This window comes from Lissotriton helveticus, chromosome 2_1, assembly GCF_964261635.1.
Source record: "Lissotriton helveticus chromosome 2_1, aLisHel1.1, whole genome shotgun sequence".
Classification (NCBI taxonomy): Eukaryota; Metazoa; Chordata; class Amphibia; order Caudata; family Salamandridae; genus Lissotriton; species Lissotriton helveticus.
The window spans coordinates 1,393,005,823-1,393,020,847 of NC_136059.1; the positions used below are offsets into that span (position 1 = coordinate 1,393,005,823).

General features: G+C 49.1%; 1 protein-coding gene across 1 annotated transcript in view; it reads left to right on the forward strand.

The window, feature by feature from the left end:
• GAK (cyclin G associated kinase) overlaps positions 1-15,025 on the forward strand; it is a 1,786,158-nt gene that overhangs the window by 1,196,657 nt on the left and 574,476 nt on the right. The window lies entirely within an intron of this gene.

Here is a 15,025-nt window from a genome sequence, read left to right on the forward strand (position 1 = left end):
CATCATTTTTTTGTACACTAGACAATCAAGCCGGATGGTTTTAATTTATTCATTTAGTTCAATTTTTATGTGAAAATGGCATGGTAAAGCATGTAGTTACACCTAGGGCCTTCATTCTACCTTGGGCACAAATTTGATGGTGTAACTTAACCAGCAGTTTGCGATACCATGAAGTGGGGTATTTAGTAGACCTGGGAGGTGAACTCAGTTCATGGAGTTTTCCGCGCTCTGCCGAGTTCGCAGAGTGCAAAAAACTCTGCTCCTTAGTGCAGCAGAGTTTTTTCCTCTCTCGCCAATGGTAAATTGGCCAGTGCAAGCTGCAGCTCTAGTAGAATTTCTACTCGAGCGGCAGGAAGATCAGCACGAATGGCTGTTTGCACTGCAGTTCGCCACGTGTGGAACTCTAAAGAGTTTTGTTTATGCCCAGGCCTAGTATTTATCCATCTAGTATAATGGGCTGACCCAGTGCCCACACAGAACCTGGATGTCCCGCATTCAGGCCTAGTATTGAGCAGGTTTCTAGTTATCAGCCCAGTACGGCCACCTCTTGTATTTAAATTTTATGGTATAACCAAATGTTTATATTCTTGCACACGTTCTGTGTGTCTTCCTGGAAATCTTAGTTTCGGAACAGGACCAACATAAATTTATCGGATCCTCTATGGCTCCAGATATGCTCATGTATAGGTCAGATTTGTTTGTGGATATCTTCTGTGCCTGGAGTTAAAGCCAGTTAGGCAAGGCTATGCTGGGTGGGGCACAAGCTACAGCTTAAATCTTTCCAGAAGTCTTCCCGTTATCTTATATCAGTTCTACTAATATACTGTTTCCATTCTCTCCAGTAAGCATATCCAATACATCTGTCAGCAAGTATTGAGTGGAGTTGACCCTCTTTGAATCCCTGTATTGTTACAAATGTTTCTAAGGCTGTAGGCGCTCTTGCATTATTGTTTTGGATTAATTTCCGAGAGATGTGTTTGTATGTATGTTATTCTCTTCCTTTCACATAGCTGGCAAAAACTGGCAATAACCACTCTGGGACTCAATGGATATGAGTATATCGTTAAGAAAATGGTTGCCTTTATTTTTCCGATCACCTTCCCAAACTGTAATCCAAGCAAGTTTTCAGCTTCATCTGAGGTGCTTTCTCCTGACTCAATGTATTTTGTAGTTGTGATACTAGTAATACAGTGTATATTTTAAAGCACTTCATACCACACGTCTACAGTTTGTACATACTGTAAAATAACAGGTGTTACTATTTCCCCAATTAATGGTACTCCACGCACAGACCCTTGAAGGATGGAAGACCGAGTTGGCCCTGTTGGCATTCAAATTCGTAGTCCGCAGATCACTGCTGAAATCAGTGAGCATTTAAGCCCCTTGAGCTGCATACTGGTTTGTTGTGTTGGAGGCATGATTTTCATGAATTTGTTCTTTGAAGTTAGGGCCCATTTGAGTTTTCTTCCTGACTTTGTTTTGAAAATACCGACATACCGGTAAGCTTTTGGACATTTACAGGCACCAGCATTTTACAATGAAGTTGCCTAATTTTTTCATGGGTCTCTCTGTTTACAATAAGGCCTGGTTGACCAGCAATCATTTAGTAACGTTTTTCTGAGCCATGGCTGTTTACTCATTTGTATATATTTCAGCAGTTTTATTCATAAGTGTATTAACCTTTAAAATGTTGTCTGTTCAAACCTTATCTCATTTCAGTCAGTGTGATGTCAGTTTCTGCCATTGTATTTGTCTCATACAGATTAAATTGTTTCATAAAGGATTTACCACAGTCTCCAAATAACATTATATTGATCTTTCACTGCTTTTTATGGGCCAGGCTGATGTTGGGGATTTAGCTATTTGTACTTAACCAATGGCTCCTTCGGTATCCATGGGTTAGATCACCTCCTCAATCTGAAATGGTGTCAGGTTAAGACTATTTTATTTTCTTAATTGCTCATCTTCCATGGCTGCCTCTTCTTGCTCATTATAATATAGTTTCTGACAGCACGCTCACAAGTGCATCACCTGTCCTTGTATATCCTACTGTGGTCCCAAAGTTCTTTCTTAAGGGCATGCAAAATAAGTCATTTTGCTTCTTGATTTGGGAAAGGGTTGCTATTTGTTTGCCTCTGATAACCCGGTATATGGCCAGGGACTGCCGGAGGACCCCCAACCTTCCGTTAACAAACATTAATAACAGGACATGAGAGGGATTTCTTTGGAAGGCGGGGGATCTTTCGACCCCCCGGCCGTATTTATTAAAACATACAAAATAAATTGAAATAAACAATATTTACACAATTACGCAGAAAACGTTTACAATTGATATATACAGATATCAGATGGCTAACCTGAACATACTTCTAGTACAAGGTATTTCCTATCCGAGACTAACATATCAATCTCATACAATATTTATTTTCTGCGTACCTATTTGGGCCTACGGCAAGGTCAATAACTGATGTCAGATCCTTACTAAATCACACCCTCCTGAAGGAGTGCGCATGCGCAGATGGCCCGTTTACTGGGAGGGTACTTCTCCCCCCCGGTTACCCCCGTACGCCCGACTAACCACACCCTTCCGTCGAAGTGCGCATGCGCAGGGGGCCCGTTTACCGGGAGGGTACTTCTCCCCCCCCCCGATTAACCACACCCTTCTGTCATAGTGTGCATGCGCAGAGAGCCCGCTTACCGTGAGGGTACTTCCGACCCCCCCATAACCCCGTACGCCCTATTAACTCCATTAAAGGGGGCCGTTGCATCTCTGCGCTGTTTACTGGCGTCATTGTGCACGTGCGGGGTGGCCAACTAGCCTAGAGAAAGCGTGACTCTCCCCTCCCCCGCACCCATGTACCCAACAGGTTGTACCTGCCCATGGAGTTCTAGGAGAGACCACTTGTCCCTCCCTTTGGGCGACCCCATTCGAGAATGGCGCCGCCCCCTAAGGACCTTAAATTAACTGCTCATCATGACCTTACTGCCACAGGCCAGCGTAGTTGACCGACTATTTGCCCCCACCCTCCTACACTGAAAGGTCATGCCCTAACCTCAAATTCATAAACCTAGCTGTTATATTTTTTAGTCCGACTATCGGGACCTACCAACTCCCTGCAAGATCATACCTTGTCCCTATATGCCCTTAACTAGGCAAGAAAATCTCTGCAATGGTTTCATCCCCAGCTGTCAACAAATGGACGCCGTCTTTTAAGAAGCACGACTCCCCCCAGATGCACCCCTCGGCTATGGTCTGTAATTAGCAAGCCTCACTAATGTTGTTACCAGGTATATGCTTCCAGTGGCACAATGGCCTCACAGTCTTGCTTCCCCTATCGGGAGATCTGTAATGCCTGCGCCAGGGTGTACCCCGCGTACGTACATGTCGACCTAGGCGTCCCCGGTGTTCCAGTTCTTTCAGGGCACCTCCCCCCCCAAAATGCGTGCTAAATATATGCTAGGGCTGTCTGATCCAGGGAAATTAGACCTACCACCATAGGGCCACCAGATGGGCTTAATTGATGGCATTACGCTGCGCCCGATAAGACACGGCGCTCCAGAAGCTGACACCCACTGTTGGTGCAACTGAAAAGGATACCCGGGGAACCACAGGCCCCACAAAGCTCCCACTGGCGTATCGTGAAGTCTGTGAACCACCCACCCCTGACCACTACGCTCTGGGAAATGTTTTGTGTATGTCTACCTCCTTACTATGTAAGTCCCCAATCGCGCCGTGTCTGCTCAAATGGCAACTGGGAGCATGGGCCTCGTAAAGGCAGAGTCCTGCTTCCCGACAAGGGGTGCTGCGGTGTTGCATATGCCTATTACTCCTGGGTTTGGCCAAGCTGGCAAGGCACCCCCTGTGTACTGCCACGTTACTACGGCTGGCACCACCAATTGGTAACCTACGAATATACTATGATGACCACGGTGGCCCTGCGAGCACAGGCGCCGTTACTGTAGAAATACTGTTTCCTGATAAGGAACATACTGCCATACTGTGAAGCAACATCATGCTACATTACTGCGGCCAGCCCAACCTATGGTTAACACACCAATAACAATCAACCTAGTGTTGCCACCTCTTGAGTCCTTGATCGATCGCCCATCTCACTTGATGTCGTTGCTTGCCATTCCTGTTCCTGAAGTACGGGTCCCCTTGGCTGTCCACCTGTTGGAGTTGTTGCGGTGTGGAGCACTTTCCAGGTATTCGCCATGGACCCGCCATACATAAATGGAAAAGACAAACACAAATGATTAGTGTTTCTGGCTTCCTGACGAAAGATGCAGTACACGTGCCTGTATTACCTTGCCGTCACATGCTAAGCCTTAGCTAAGATTATTACCAGATGCATTCCCATAAAACTTCCAACTGCAAGTGTTTAGCATAGCATCATTCGGTGTCACATGCGGAGTATTTGAATTAGTGTTACAGAAAAGGTGCCCAGTAGTATGATCTTCATGAAAGAATAGTACACAGTGTGAAGTGCAGTGACACAGCGCATTCATGGTTACTAAAAAATATGCCGCAGCCAAGCACAATTCTTAGCTAGGCCGATGCTAACGGTACTCCCGAAGTCCGTCAACATATACGTGTATGTGTGACATGACACCCCACCAAAGCTTACGTGTACCAGCACCTTGTGCCAAGGATTTTAGACACAGGCCCCCAAATTCTTATGTACCGCCGCACTGTGCGCAGGGATACCCTTGAAGGTATGACCACAGGGCCTGGGGTGTACTGCTTTGATGTCATCAGTGTTGAGAGAGTACCTTGGTGACCCTCCCCAAGGCCATTGCCTAGTAGGATTTTGTGAGGTCACCTATGTAAAGAAGAAGCAACATTTAGCTTACTGGCCCTGACACACATACGTGTGGTCCCAAGAGATTTATCAGTGAATCAGCTAGGTCAACCATATGACACACGGCTCCCCGCCCCCGCTTCACAGCGGGCATAAGCATTGATGAGTGCTTTAACATAGCGCCATTACAATTTCCACAGGGGGCATATGCTGTATCTACAACGAACCTTATTAAGCCGCCCACCCCCCCACGCTAAGCCAAGTACCATTGTTCTTACATGAGTAACCTTGACGTCATACTTTCAAATGAGAGCGCTTGCAATAGTGTAATAGTGCGTCGGCTCTTTTCGGGGATGGTTGACCTGAAGCTAAGTGACTCGGAGCAGTGTAAATCCAGCATAGCTGAAATAAGACATGACATGAAGCCCATACCCTCCCTTCAAATGTTTGTTTGTCTATCAACAACATCCTTAGGCATAGGATTAGCTCAACCGCATCCACGCCAGTATAGAAAGGGACACAGTCTTTTGCCCTTTCAGCAGAAAAATCTTTAAGCATAGGCTTAGCACAGTGCTATCCATGCCGAGCTGTAAAATGGCCCAAAACCCTTTGACCCCTCCATGCACAACAGTACTGCCTTTGGGTAGGTAACATACCATCCACGCCAACCTGAAATGATAAAAACAACCCCTGACATGTGTTTCACTCTCCTCAAGAGCCTTCAGAGAGGTATAGGTCTGTCCTGACGCAAGGGAGCACCCAGTTTAAGTTGAAACAAAACCCGTCCCGAAATAGAGGGCTGCATAAATTATGCAATAAAAGAAGCAGCGAACTCTGGGTAGTTCTCAAGTTTAGGTGTAAAGCAGCTTCTCTGGGGTGTAAACTCGCAGGCTGGTGATGTAAGTGTTCCATGCTAGCTGGTCTAGACTACTCACTGAGTCAAAATCATTTCCCTTGATAGTAGGAGACAATAGCTGCTCCCTTCATGTGGAGTACATAAATGCTGCAATGGTGTGTGAGTGACAACCCTAAGTAGTCTAATAATGCCAAAAAGCTGACAATATCCTTTTGCCGTAACCCCAAGAGTCACAGATTATCGCCTCGAGTGCACTATCTGTAGCAATATCATATGTGGCCATGATTACCCAAGCCCCCCAGACACGTGCCCCCAGCAGTGTATCCTTCAATCCCAATATTACATGTTAAAGAGCAGTGTTTCACATTGGCACTCGGCCACCCAGTGCTCTATGAACCCCACCTCGAAAAAGGTACAAACAACATCATCTATTTTCCGCCAGATATTGTGCTGGCATAACTAACCAATCAGCGGCAGCATTGATGTCTAAACAACCAAAGTACGGTTTTAACTGAGTATCGTACACAACAAGCAGCAGACAGGACACTTGAGTTACGCAAATTCCCGCCAACTGATCGCTTAGAGAAGCAAAGCCTCCTTAGGCATGTTAAATACACATTCCGTCCGACGTAACAGGCCCCTTTGGCTGTAATCTCGCCCTGGGGTGCCGCTCCTGCCTTTCCCTGCGTGGCCGGACCCGGTGAGAAAGAGGAGGCGGTGGCTGCACTGCCTAGCTGCCGCTCGCGAGCCCAGACGCTCGCCCTGAAAGGGAACTATTTGCCCCCTCCCTGGTCCTGTGTTTTGGAATTCGCAAGCCACACCAACTGACTGCACCTCATTCTATTATGTCACAGATCCTACCTGCTAACAGCACACTGCAGTACAAGGATGTGGGGAAGATCAATGTTTATCATTGTGTGTGTGTTGACACAGCATAGCCTGGACACAATGCGAAGTACTATGGGCCAATGGCTGATAATAAAGCAGGGACTGGTTTATCACAAGGGCTGCTCAGGCGCACCATGCAAATCAATGTTACTTAAACGTGGCCACACTATTTGTGCTACCCGTAGTTTCGCGGCTACTTCAGAGCTCTGAAACAGGTCGAATTAAACGTACCGGGTTGACTGCCAGCTGTACTCCCTGCATATCTAGCACATGGTCCCAGCCTGATATCCCTCTCTCCCTTCCATCCTACCCTGCGTAGCCTAAGCTATCAGTTATTGCAGTTGTAGGACAATTGCAAGGTTTACAAATGACGGACTAGCCCAGTATGCCATTACTCTTGTAAGTAAACATGCTGCTGCTTAAATTACATCAGCACCGCTCCGGGTTTTAAGCAGCCTTAAATTCGAAGTACTGAAGCCCTATTCAGGCAGGATTTGATGAGACAATGACGCTTGTTGTATAACCATACCCCGAAAATTGTACAGAATAGATGAACCCCCGATAACCGTACATAAAATGCCTTACAGAGAGCATTTTGATACACACATGAGTGCTCACAAGTCGTTTTGCACGTTCAAGTTCCGACCTATGTGTCCAATAGGGCATTTTCCCCAATTATTTTATTCACACTTACATAGCAAGTACATTACTTGAAAGATATCGGAGCGCTTTAAATGCGCACCCGTGCACAGAGGTTCAATCCCCCCATGCCCAAAGAATGACAGCTTTGCCGTTAGGCCTCTTCCTTTGCGGAGGCCAGCACCCGCTCCTGATTTTAAAGCCGACTTTGGGTTCGGAATTATGGGGCCGTGTCAGAGAAGCATTTTTTATGGCACAATGACTTCTGTTGTGTAACCAACCTCCCGAAAACTGTATGTAAAATATTGGAAAACAAATAAGGCATTTTTTCCCTGCATACCCTTTACATTTGTTGAAGTGTGGTGTCTAAAAAACGTCTAGCTACTTTATCGGGATGCCTACTCCACACAGGCCTGCACGTAGGTGCCGTTGTCTCATTGCCCTAAAGCCTCAGGCAGTAAAAGTTACCCTCATATAGGGGACCACTTGACTTTCACTTCTAATGTCTTATTACTTACCGGTAATCCTCATTACCCCGATTGGGGTCCTCCCCGTCCCAGTCCTAACAACGTGAGGCAGTCCTGCCTCCACCCAGCCAATCACAACGCCAGTATTTCTTTAGTACATAAGCCTCGCCCACCTACCGCCATGCCTGTTATCAACAAGACTCCGACACAAACACAGTGGGAGGGAAGAGGACTGGGACGGGGAGGACCCCAATCGGGGTAATGAGGATTACCGGTAAGTAATAAGACATTACCCCCTCATGGGTCCTCCCCGTCCCAGTCCTAACAACGTGAGGAACTCACAAGCAGAGAACCAAGAAAGAAAACACGCAGGACACCAGGGATCCATGCAGAGTACGAAACTTTAATCAATAAAAGTTCAATGAACAACAGCGTTCAAGACGCCAACAGAAAAACTATCTGCAGAGGCATGTAAAACATCAAGCCGATAATGTCGCACAAATGTGTGATGAGACTGCCAGGTGGCCGCCCTACAAATCTCCTGGATAGAGACCCCCGCTGCCTCAGCCCAGGAAGCAGACACAGAACGCGTCGACCGACCCTGTACATGAGACGGAGGAGGCAAATCCAAAGACTTGTAAGATTGACAGACCGCCAAACGGACCCACCGACTGATCGTGGAAGTGGAAACCTTCTACCCTTTAGCCACACCCCCACAGGAGACAAACAGGGCAGGAGAACTCCGGAACCCCAGGGAACGTTGGACGTAAATCTGGAGAGCCCTGCGAACATCCAAAGAAGGGGGAACAAGGGAATCCCCCTCAGCAGGCAAATCAGGAAGAATCACCTCCTGCTGCAAATGAAAACTCGAAGAAACCTTGGGCAGAAAAGCCGCATCAAGCCGCAAAACGACCCGATCAGGGAGGAACTGCAAATAGGGAAACGAAACGAGCAAGGCACCCAACTCACCCAACCTGCGAGCGGAGGTAATGGCCAACAGGAAAGCCACCTTAGCAGACAGCCACAGCAAATCCGCCTCCATCAAAGGCTCAAAAGGGGGCAACTGCAGACCACGCAAAACAGTAGGCAAATCCCAAGAAGGAATGAGAACAGGAGAAACCGGCCGACGAAGCCGAAACCCCCGAAGAAGCCGACTAACCAAAGGGGCAACACCCTCCAAGGAAGCCCCAGGACCCCGACAAGCACGAACCGCTGCCCACTGAGCGGACAACGTGGAAGGGGAAAGGCCTTTCAAAAAACCGTCCCGGAGAAACTCCAACACAGAAGTAGGAACCCCCAGTACAGGATCCACCCCATGAGAAGAACACCAAGAAACAAAAGAACCCCAATGGCGACCATAGCACTTAAGGGTCGAAGGGCGGCGAGACAACTGGATGTCACGAGCCACCACCGACGAACAACCCAAAGACTCGAACGTCAACCGCTCAAGAGCCAAGCCGTCAGCTGCAAACGACGAAGACAAGGCAGGGACTGGAGCGGAAACTGAAGAGGAGATGGACACAAAGGAAGGCGGACGAACCGACCCTCCGCCAGCTTCAACAGGAGAGGAAACCAAATGCGGCGAGGCCAGAAAGGAGCAATCAACAGGACCGAAACCTTCTCCCTCCGAATCTTTTGCAGCACCCTCGGGAGGAGGGGAATGGGAGGGAATGCATACAGAAGGCCGAAGGCCAGGGAATCGAAAGAGCATCCACCGCCCAAGCCTGAGGACACAGCACGTCCGAACAAAACCGGGGGAGGAGAGAGTTGTGAGGGGACGCAAAAAGATCGATCCAAGGAGTCCCGAACCGGAGGCAAAGGGACAGGAACAGAGGAAGGGAGAGATGGTACAGAACAGAAGATGGAAGGTTGCGGCTCAAAGCGTCCGCATGAAAATGCAACCGTCCCGGAATGTACACCGCCCTCAAGGCCAACAGATGAGTTTCCGCCCAAGCACAAATCATGGAGGCCAACATGTTCAGAGACGTGCACCTGGTGCCCCCCTGACGGTTCAAGTAACAACGAGCCACCTGGTTGTCGGTACGAACCAACAGATTCGCCCCCAGGAGAGGAACCTGAAAGAACTGCACCGCCTCCCAGACAGCTGCCAACTCCCGCCAGTTTGAGGAACGGGTGCTGTCCCCCTGAGACCACCGACCCTTGGCTTCCAAGGACCCCAAAGTGGCCCCCCCAACACCAGAGACTGGCATCTGTCGTCAACAAAAGGGGAGGAGGAAGACATAACCGCACCCCCTTCTCCAAAGCCACCAGTCCAAGTCCCGAATCAGAGCAGGAGAGAGAGGAATAAGAGTTTCGTAATCCGCCCGGGAGGGGTCCCACCGAGCCAACAGATGAGTCACCAAGGGCTTGAGATGGAGGCGAGCCCAAGGAACCACAGCAGTGGTCGCAGCCATCAACCCCTGCACCCGCAACCAAACACGAGCAGGGGCAGAGGGACGACTCAACAGATCCCGCAGCAGAGTCTGTAAGGAAAGGATCCGAACAGGAGGGAGAAACACCGCCCCCAGAGAGGTGTCGAACAGACCCCCGATGAACTGAAGTCTCTGAGCAGGATCCAGATGAGACTTGGCCAAATTCACCTTGAACCCCAGCTCCTGGAACAGGGACAACGTAGCCTCCACCGCCAGAAGAGCCTGAGGGAAAGAGGAAGCAGAGACCAAACAATCATCAATATAGGGAAACACTGAGAAACCCTGATGTTGCAAAACCCCCACAGCAGGAGCCAATACCTTGTTAAAAGTCCTGGGAGCAGTGGAGAGGCCGAATGGCAGAACCCGAAACTGGAAATGCATCCCCTGGACCACAAACCTCAGGAACCGCTGACTGGCAGGATGGACCGGAACGTGAAAATAGGCATCCTCCAAGTCCAGGGAAGCCAAAAAATCTCCCTCCTGGATGAGGGGAATGACGGGCTGCAACGTGACCATCCGAAAATGATCCAACCGCACCAACTTGTTCAGGGAACGGAGATTCAATATGGGGCGGAAGGAACCATCGGGCTTTGGAACCAGAAACAGACGGGAATAGAACCCCAGGCCCACTTCCTCCACTGGAACCGGCACCACCGCCCCTTTCTGGAACAACATGGTGACGCCGGACAACATAGCAGACCACCGCACGGGGTCTCTTGACAACGGGGTAAACAGAAGACAATCTAGAGGGGGAGGGCCTCGGAAGGGAATCTGGTAACCCCACCTGATGATATCCAAGACCCATTGATCGGAGATCAGAGCTGACCAACGGTCCAGCAACAAATGGAGACGAGCCCCCACAGCGGCATAGTCACTTTTGTCCAGCACCAGAGGGAGGCTGTGGCAGCTGCTGCTGCTGCTGTTGCTGCTGAGGCCGGGATTTATAATGGAATGCGGTCCCCCGACCACGGCCCCGACCACGAAAGGGCTGAGAGGACAAAACCCCATGAAACCCCTGCTTCTGGAAAAAATACCTTTTCTTAGGAGCAGGCTGAAAAGGCTTCAACAACTTCTTCTCCTCCGCAGAGCGCTGCACCATCGAATTCAAGGCATCCCCAAAGAGAGGAGGACCCTCAAAAGGCAGTTTATGGACCAAAGACTTCTGAGCAGCATCAAGACGCCATGGCTTCGTCCACAGAGACCTCCTCCCAGCCACCGCCTACCCAGCAGCCGAGGAGAAAGCCCACAAGGAATCAAAAGTGACATCCGACAGGAATTGCGCCAATACCTCCATTTGAGCCTACACAGGAGTAGGGTCCCCATGATCCTGAAGACAGTCAAACAGCCTCTCGAAATCCTTGAGCAGGACCTGTGACGCATAGGCCGCATAAGTGCTAGCACGCACCCCAAAGTGAGAAGCGGCGTAAGAACGCTTGAGAGCAGATTCCACATTACGCTTCACCGGATCAGACAGGGAAGCCTCCTCCGAAGAGGAAGAGGAGGAAGCCATAGAAGACAAAAGAGAATTAATCTTCAGAATTGCAGGAAACTGGGAATCAAAGTCCGCCAGGCGATATCGCTTCCCCAGGAATCGCGGAATACCCTGCTTATCCACCTCCAGCCACTCTTCCGTGAGAATATCCTTCAGGACATCATGGAAGGGGAGGTCATCCACCACAGAGGAACTATACTGTGCGTAAAACCCATCTTCAGACAGGGATTTAGGGTCAAACCCAAGCACCTCACGAATATGCACCAGCATGTCCGAAAAAACCTTGCCCTGGATGTACTTTCCCTTAGGGGAATTGTCCAGTTCTTCCTCATCATCCTTAGCCCGCTTAGCCGCAGGCTCCAGCAGCGCAGACTGGACCGCAGAATCAATCAAGTCCCGTAAATCAGCCCTAGAAATCTGAAAGACGTCGTCCTCCTGTAGATCCTGAACATTATGCTGTTTGGAAACAGCCGCCTTAGCCGGCACAGGAGAAGAAGCCCCCTCACTCATGGTGAAAAAACCCAGTAGTAACCAAACAGGAAATCACCACAACAAAAGGAAGTGCCCAGCAACCTCCAATAAATACTGCCCCCAATCAACCAATCACGCAAAGGTGTGTTTGAAGAACGAAATAAAAAGAGGGCAGCTCTGACGTCTACAGCCAAGGTCAAAAGAGAATGGCCGCGGGGGCCGGACGCTGCGATAGTGCAGCAGCGCCGGAACGACCCGAGGCCAGGACACCACCAAAACTCCCCGCCCCAGCCCGGCACATGAGCGGGGAGCGTACCGGACCCCAGAACAGGAGCTCTGCCGACCGGAAAACCGGAGCGGCCGAGCATTTACAAGAAACACAACAGTGAAATACACAAGAAAAAACTCACGGAACCGCCACCAAATGAAACAGGATCCAGGGACCGGGAGCACCATCGTTCCGACAGCCGTCGGAGCAGAAAAAAAACAGGCATGGCGGTAGGTGGGCGGGGCTTATGTACTAAAGAAATACTGGCGTTGTGATTGGCTGGGTGGAAGCAGGACTGCCTCACGTTGTTAGGACTGGGACGGGGAGGACCCATGAGGGGGTAATGATAGTCTTGCGTGACTGGCTGATGACCCATGATTCAACTGCATTTCATTTATCTCAAGTATATAACAGTATCAACTGTAATCTCCAAGATAGTAACATTTACTACTAAATTACAGAATTACAACAAGGCTCGGGGTGTATACTAAATGAGATGTCCATATAATTTGAAGTTATAAATTGTCAGCAAATTACATAGCGAGTACATGACGTGAAAGGTATTAGAACGCTTTACATGAGCCCCCTGTGTGTTGCAATTCGGACACAATTCTTTGCTGTAAGCACATGGTATTACGCTCTCACTGGGATCCAAACAGGCGAGGATACGTACGGATCCAGGCCCCCTGCAAACTCGACCATCATATCGTGCCTGTTGTAGAACCCGCAACCCAACACGTGCCACGCTAATATGCTACAGATGCTCGGTGAAACGGTAATACCTGAGCCTACCACCTCATATATTTGACCTGCAGCTACACGCTCGCTTGATAGAGTACATGCAAAATTGAAAAAAGTCCAAAGGAATCATACGCTACAGTGGTCTCCAGCAAAACTGCTCCCACATGTACCGATTATTCACCTGCACTTGTAATGTCGCGACCACTGAGAACCACAGGAACTGCCACGAAGACGGCCGATCTGTCACTGCCAATTGAGGGACCTCACTGTTACACGCAGCACCGCCCGGGAACGATGACAAACCCCACAAATTGCTGGTCTAGTGCCCCGCCTTCTGGGCAGCGAAAACAAATTACGGGCCTCCTTCACCAATTATGGATGGCCCGGCTGTCCTCTGGTGGCTAGCGAGAGTCACTGATGAAAAAACCTGCAAAATAAAGCACAAAGGTGTTGTAAAGCCTCAATGTGAGGCCGCCCGTCTCTTTGAAAAACCGCTTACCAGTTGACCCATCGCCGATCGATCCCCGAACCGAACTCCGACACCTGTAAAACAAAAAAAAAATGTCAGCCTCCTAGAGGCTGGAAGGGCAGGCCGTGGCGCGCAGGAGTCAAAGAGGCCGACTCCCGCGCTGCACGGCCTTTTAACCCTTCGTCGGCCAGACCGGATCTAACCGGCATGGCCTTTGTTCCCTTTGTGACCCGGAAGTGACTCAATCACTTCGGGTCACCAGGGGACCCGGGGTGGGTGGGGGCCGGTGCGCCCCGCCATAACTGCAGCGGGGCTGATGTCGGCCCGCCTTTCCTTTTGTGAAGGGCAAACTACTCCCCCCCCCCCCTAAGGGCCTCAAGGCGCTGAGGCCCGTCGGGGAGATTAAGCAAGCTATTGCCCTGAGCCACAGGGTGCTGGGCTGAGCTGTCGCCGGCCAACCGTGCTCCGGAGTCAGCTGCCTTGTCCGCTGCACCACACCCTCCTATACTCTGATCACTCCATTATCTCTAAAATTCATTTGATTTCTGCACAAATTTCCCTAAAAGTCTAAATATTTGTGGATTTTGTTAAACTTCTCTCAAAAGGCATCATCGACCTCTCAGCTCGTAAGAGCGTGACCATCGCAGGGACTTAAAGAGAGACTGTTATGCTACCAATGTTGAAGTGCCTCGCGTGTTCTAGTGCAGTTTGAGACAAAAGTGTATAATAAATCCTTGTTTGCGTGCTGTATGTAAAAAAAAAAAAAAATAAACAAAAAAAAAATGTGAGTCTTTATCTTTAGTCTCCTAGTCTCCCAATACTCGGTTGACTATCCTGCCTTTCACTGCCTTACTATTGGCACTAGATCCAATATCCTCATGTTTAGATTAGCCTAGATTAAATTCCCAAACTTAACTTGAAATCCCCCTACTAGTACAATTCTGCCTAACGCGAATTCTTTGGATGGTGGAGGGTGGCTATCAGAAATGCTTGTGAGTTTGTAGCTTAGACGCAAAAACGCTTACTCTGCATTTCTGTTTACCCCCCCAAAAATGCTCTTTGGACTTTTTTTGTGTGAATTCTTTGTGGATAACAAAGCTTTTTTGTGGTGAAATTATTACTACCTCTGCTCTTTCGGCTGAGGCTACACATTAGTTGAGGTTTATTAGTGAATTTCCTGCTACAAGGTATGTTTTTAATGGAGTAGTTTGAATATTGGGCAAGTTTAACACATTTCGTAGTCGGACCTAAACAGTTTGATTTCGTGTCTGCGGCTTCTCAGCTCAAGTATACCGTTTTGTTGTTTATTACACTCTCTGTTAGAATGCCTCTCTGCTAATCCCCAAACTAACTTTGGATGTACCAGTGCAATAACTTAGTGCATTTTCTACATATTTGCCTGTGTCGCTGATTTCCTCCAGCTTCCATCAGCCGCCAGCAGGGGACTATATGCCCCGGAGTGATCAGCGCCGGGAGGTGCCAACGTGTTTGTTTTCGCGC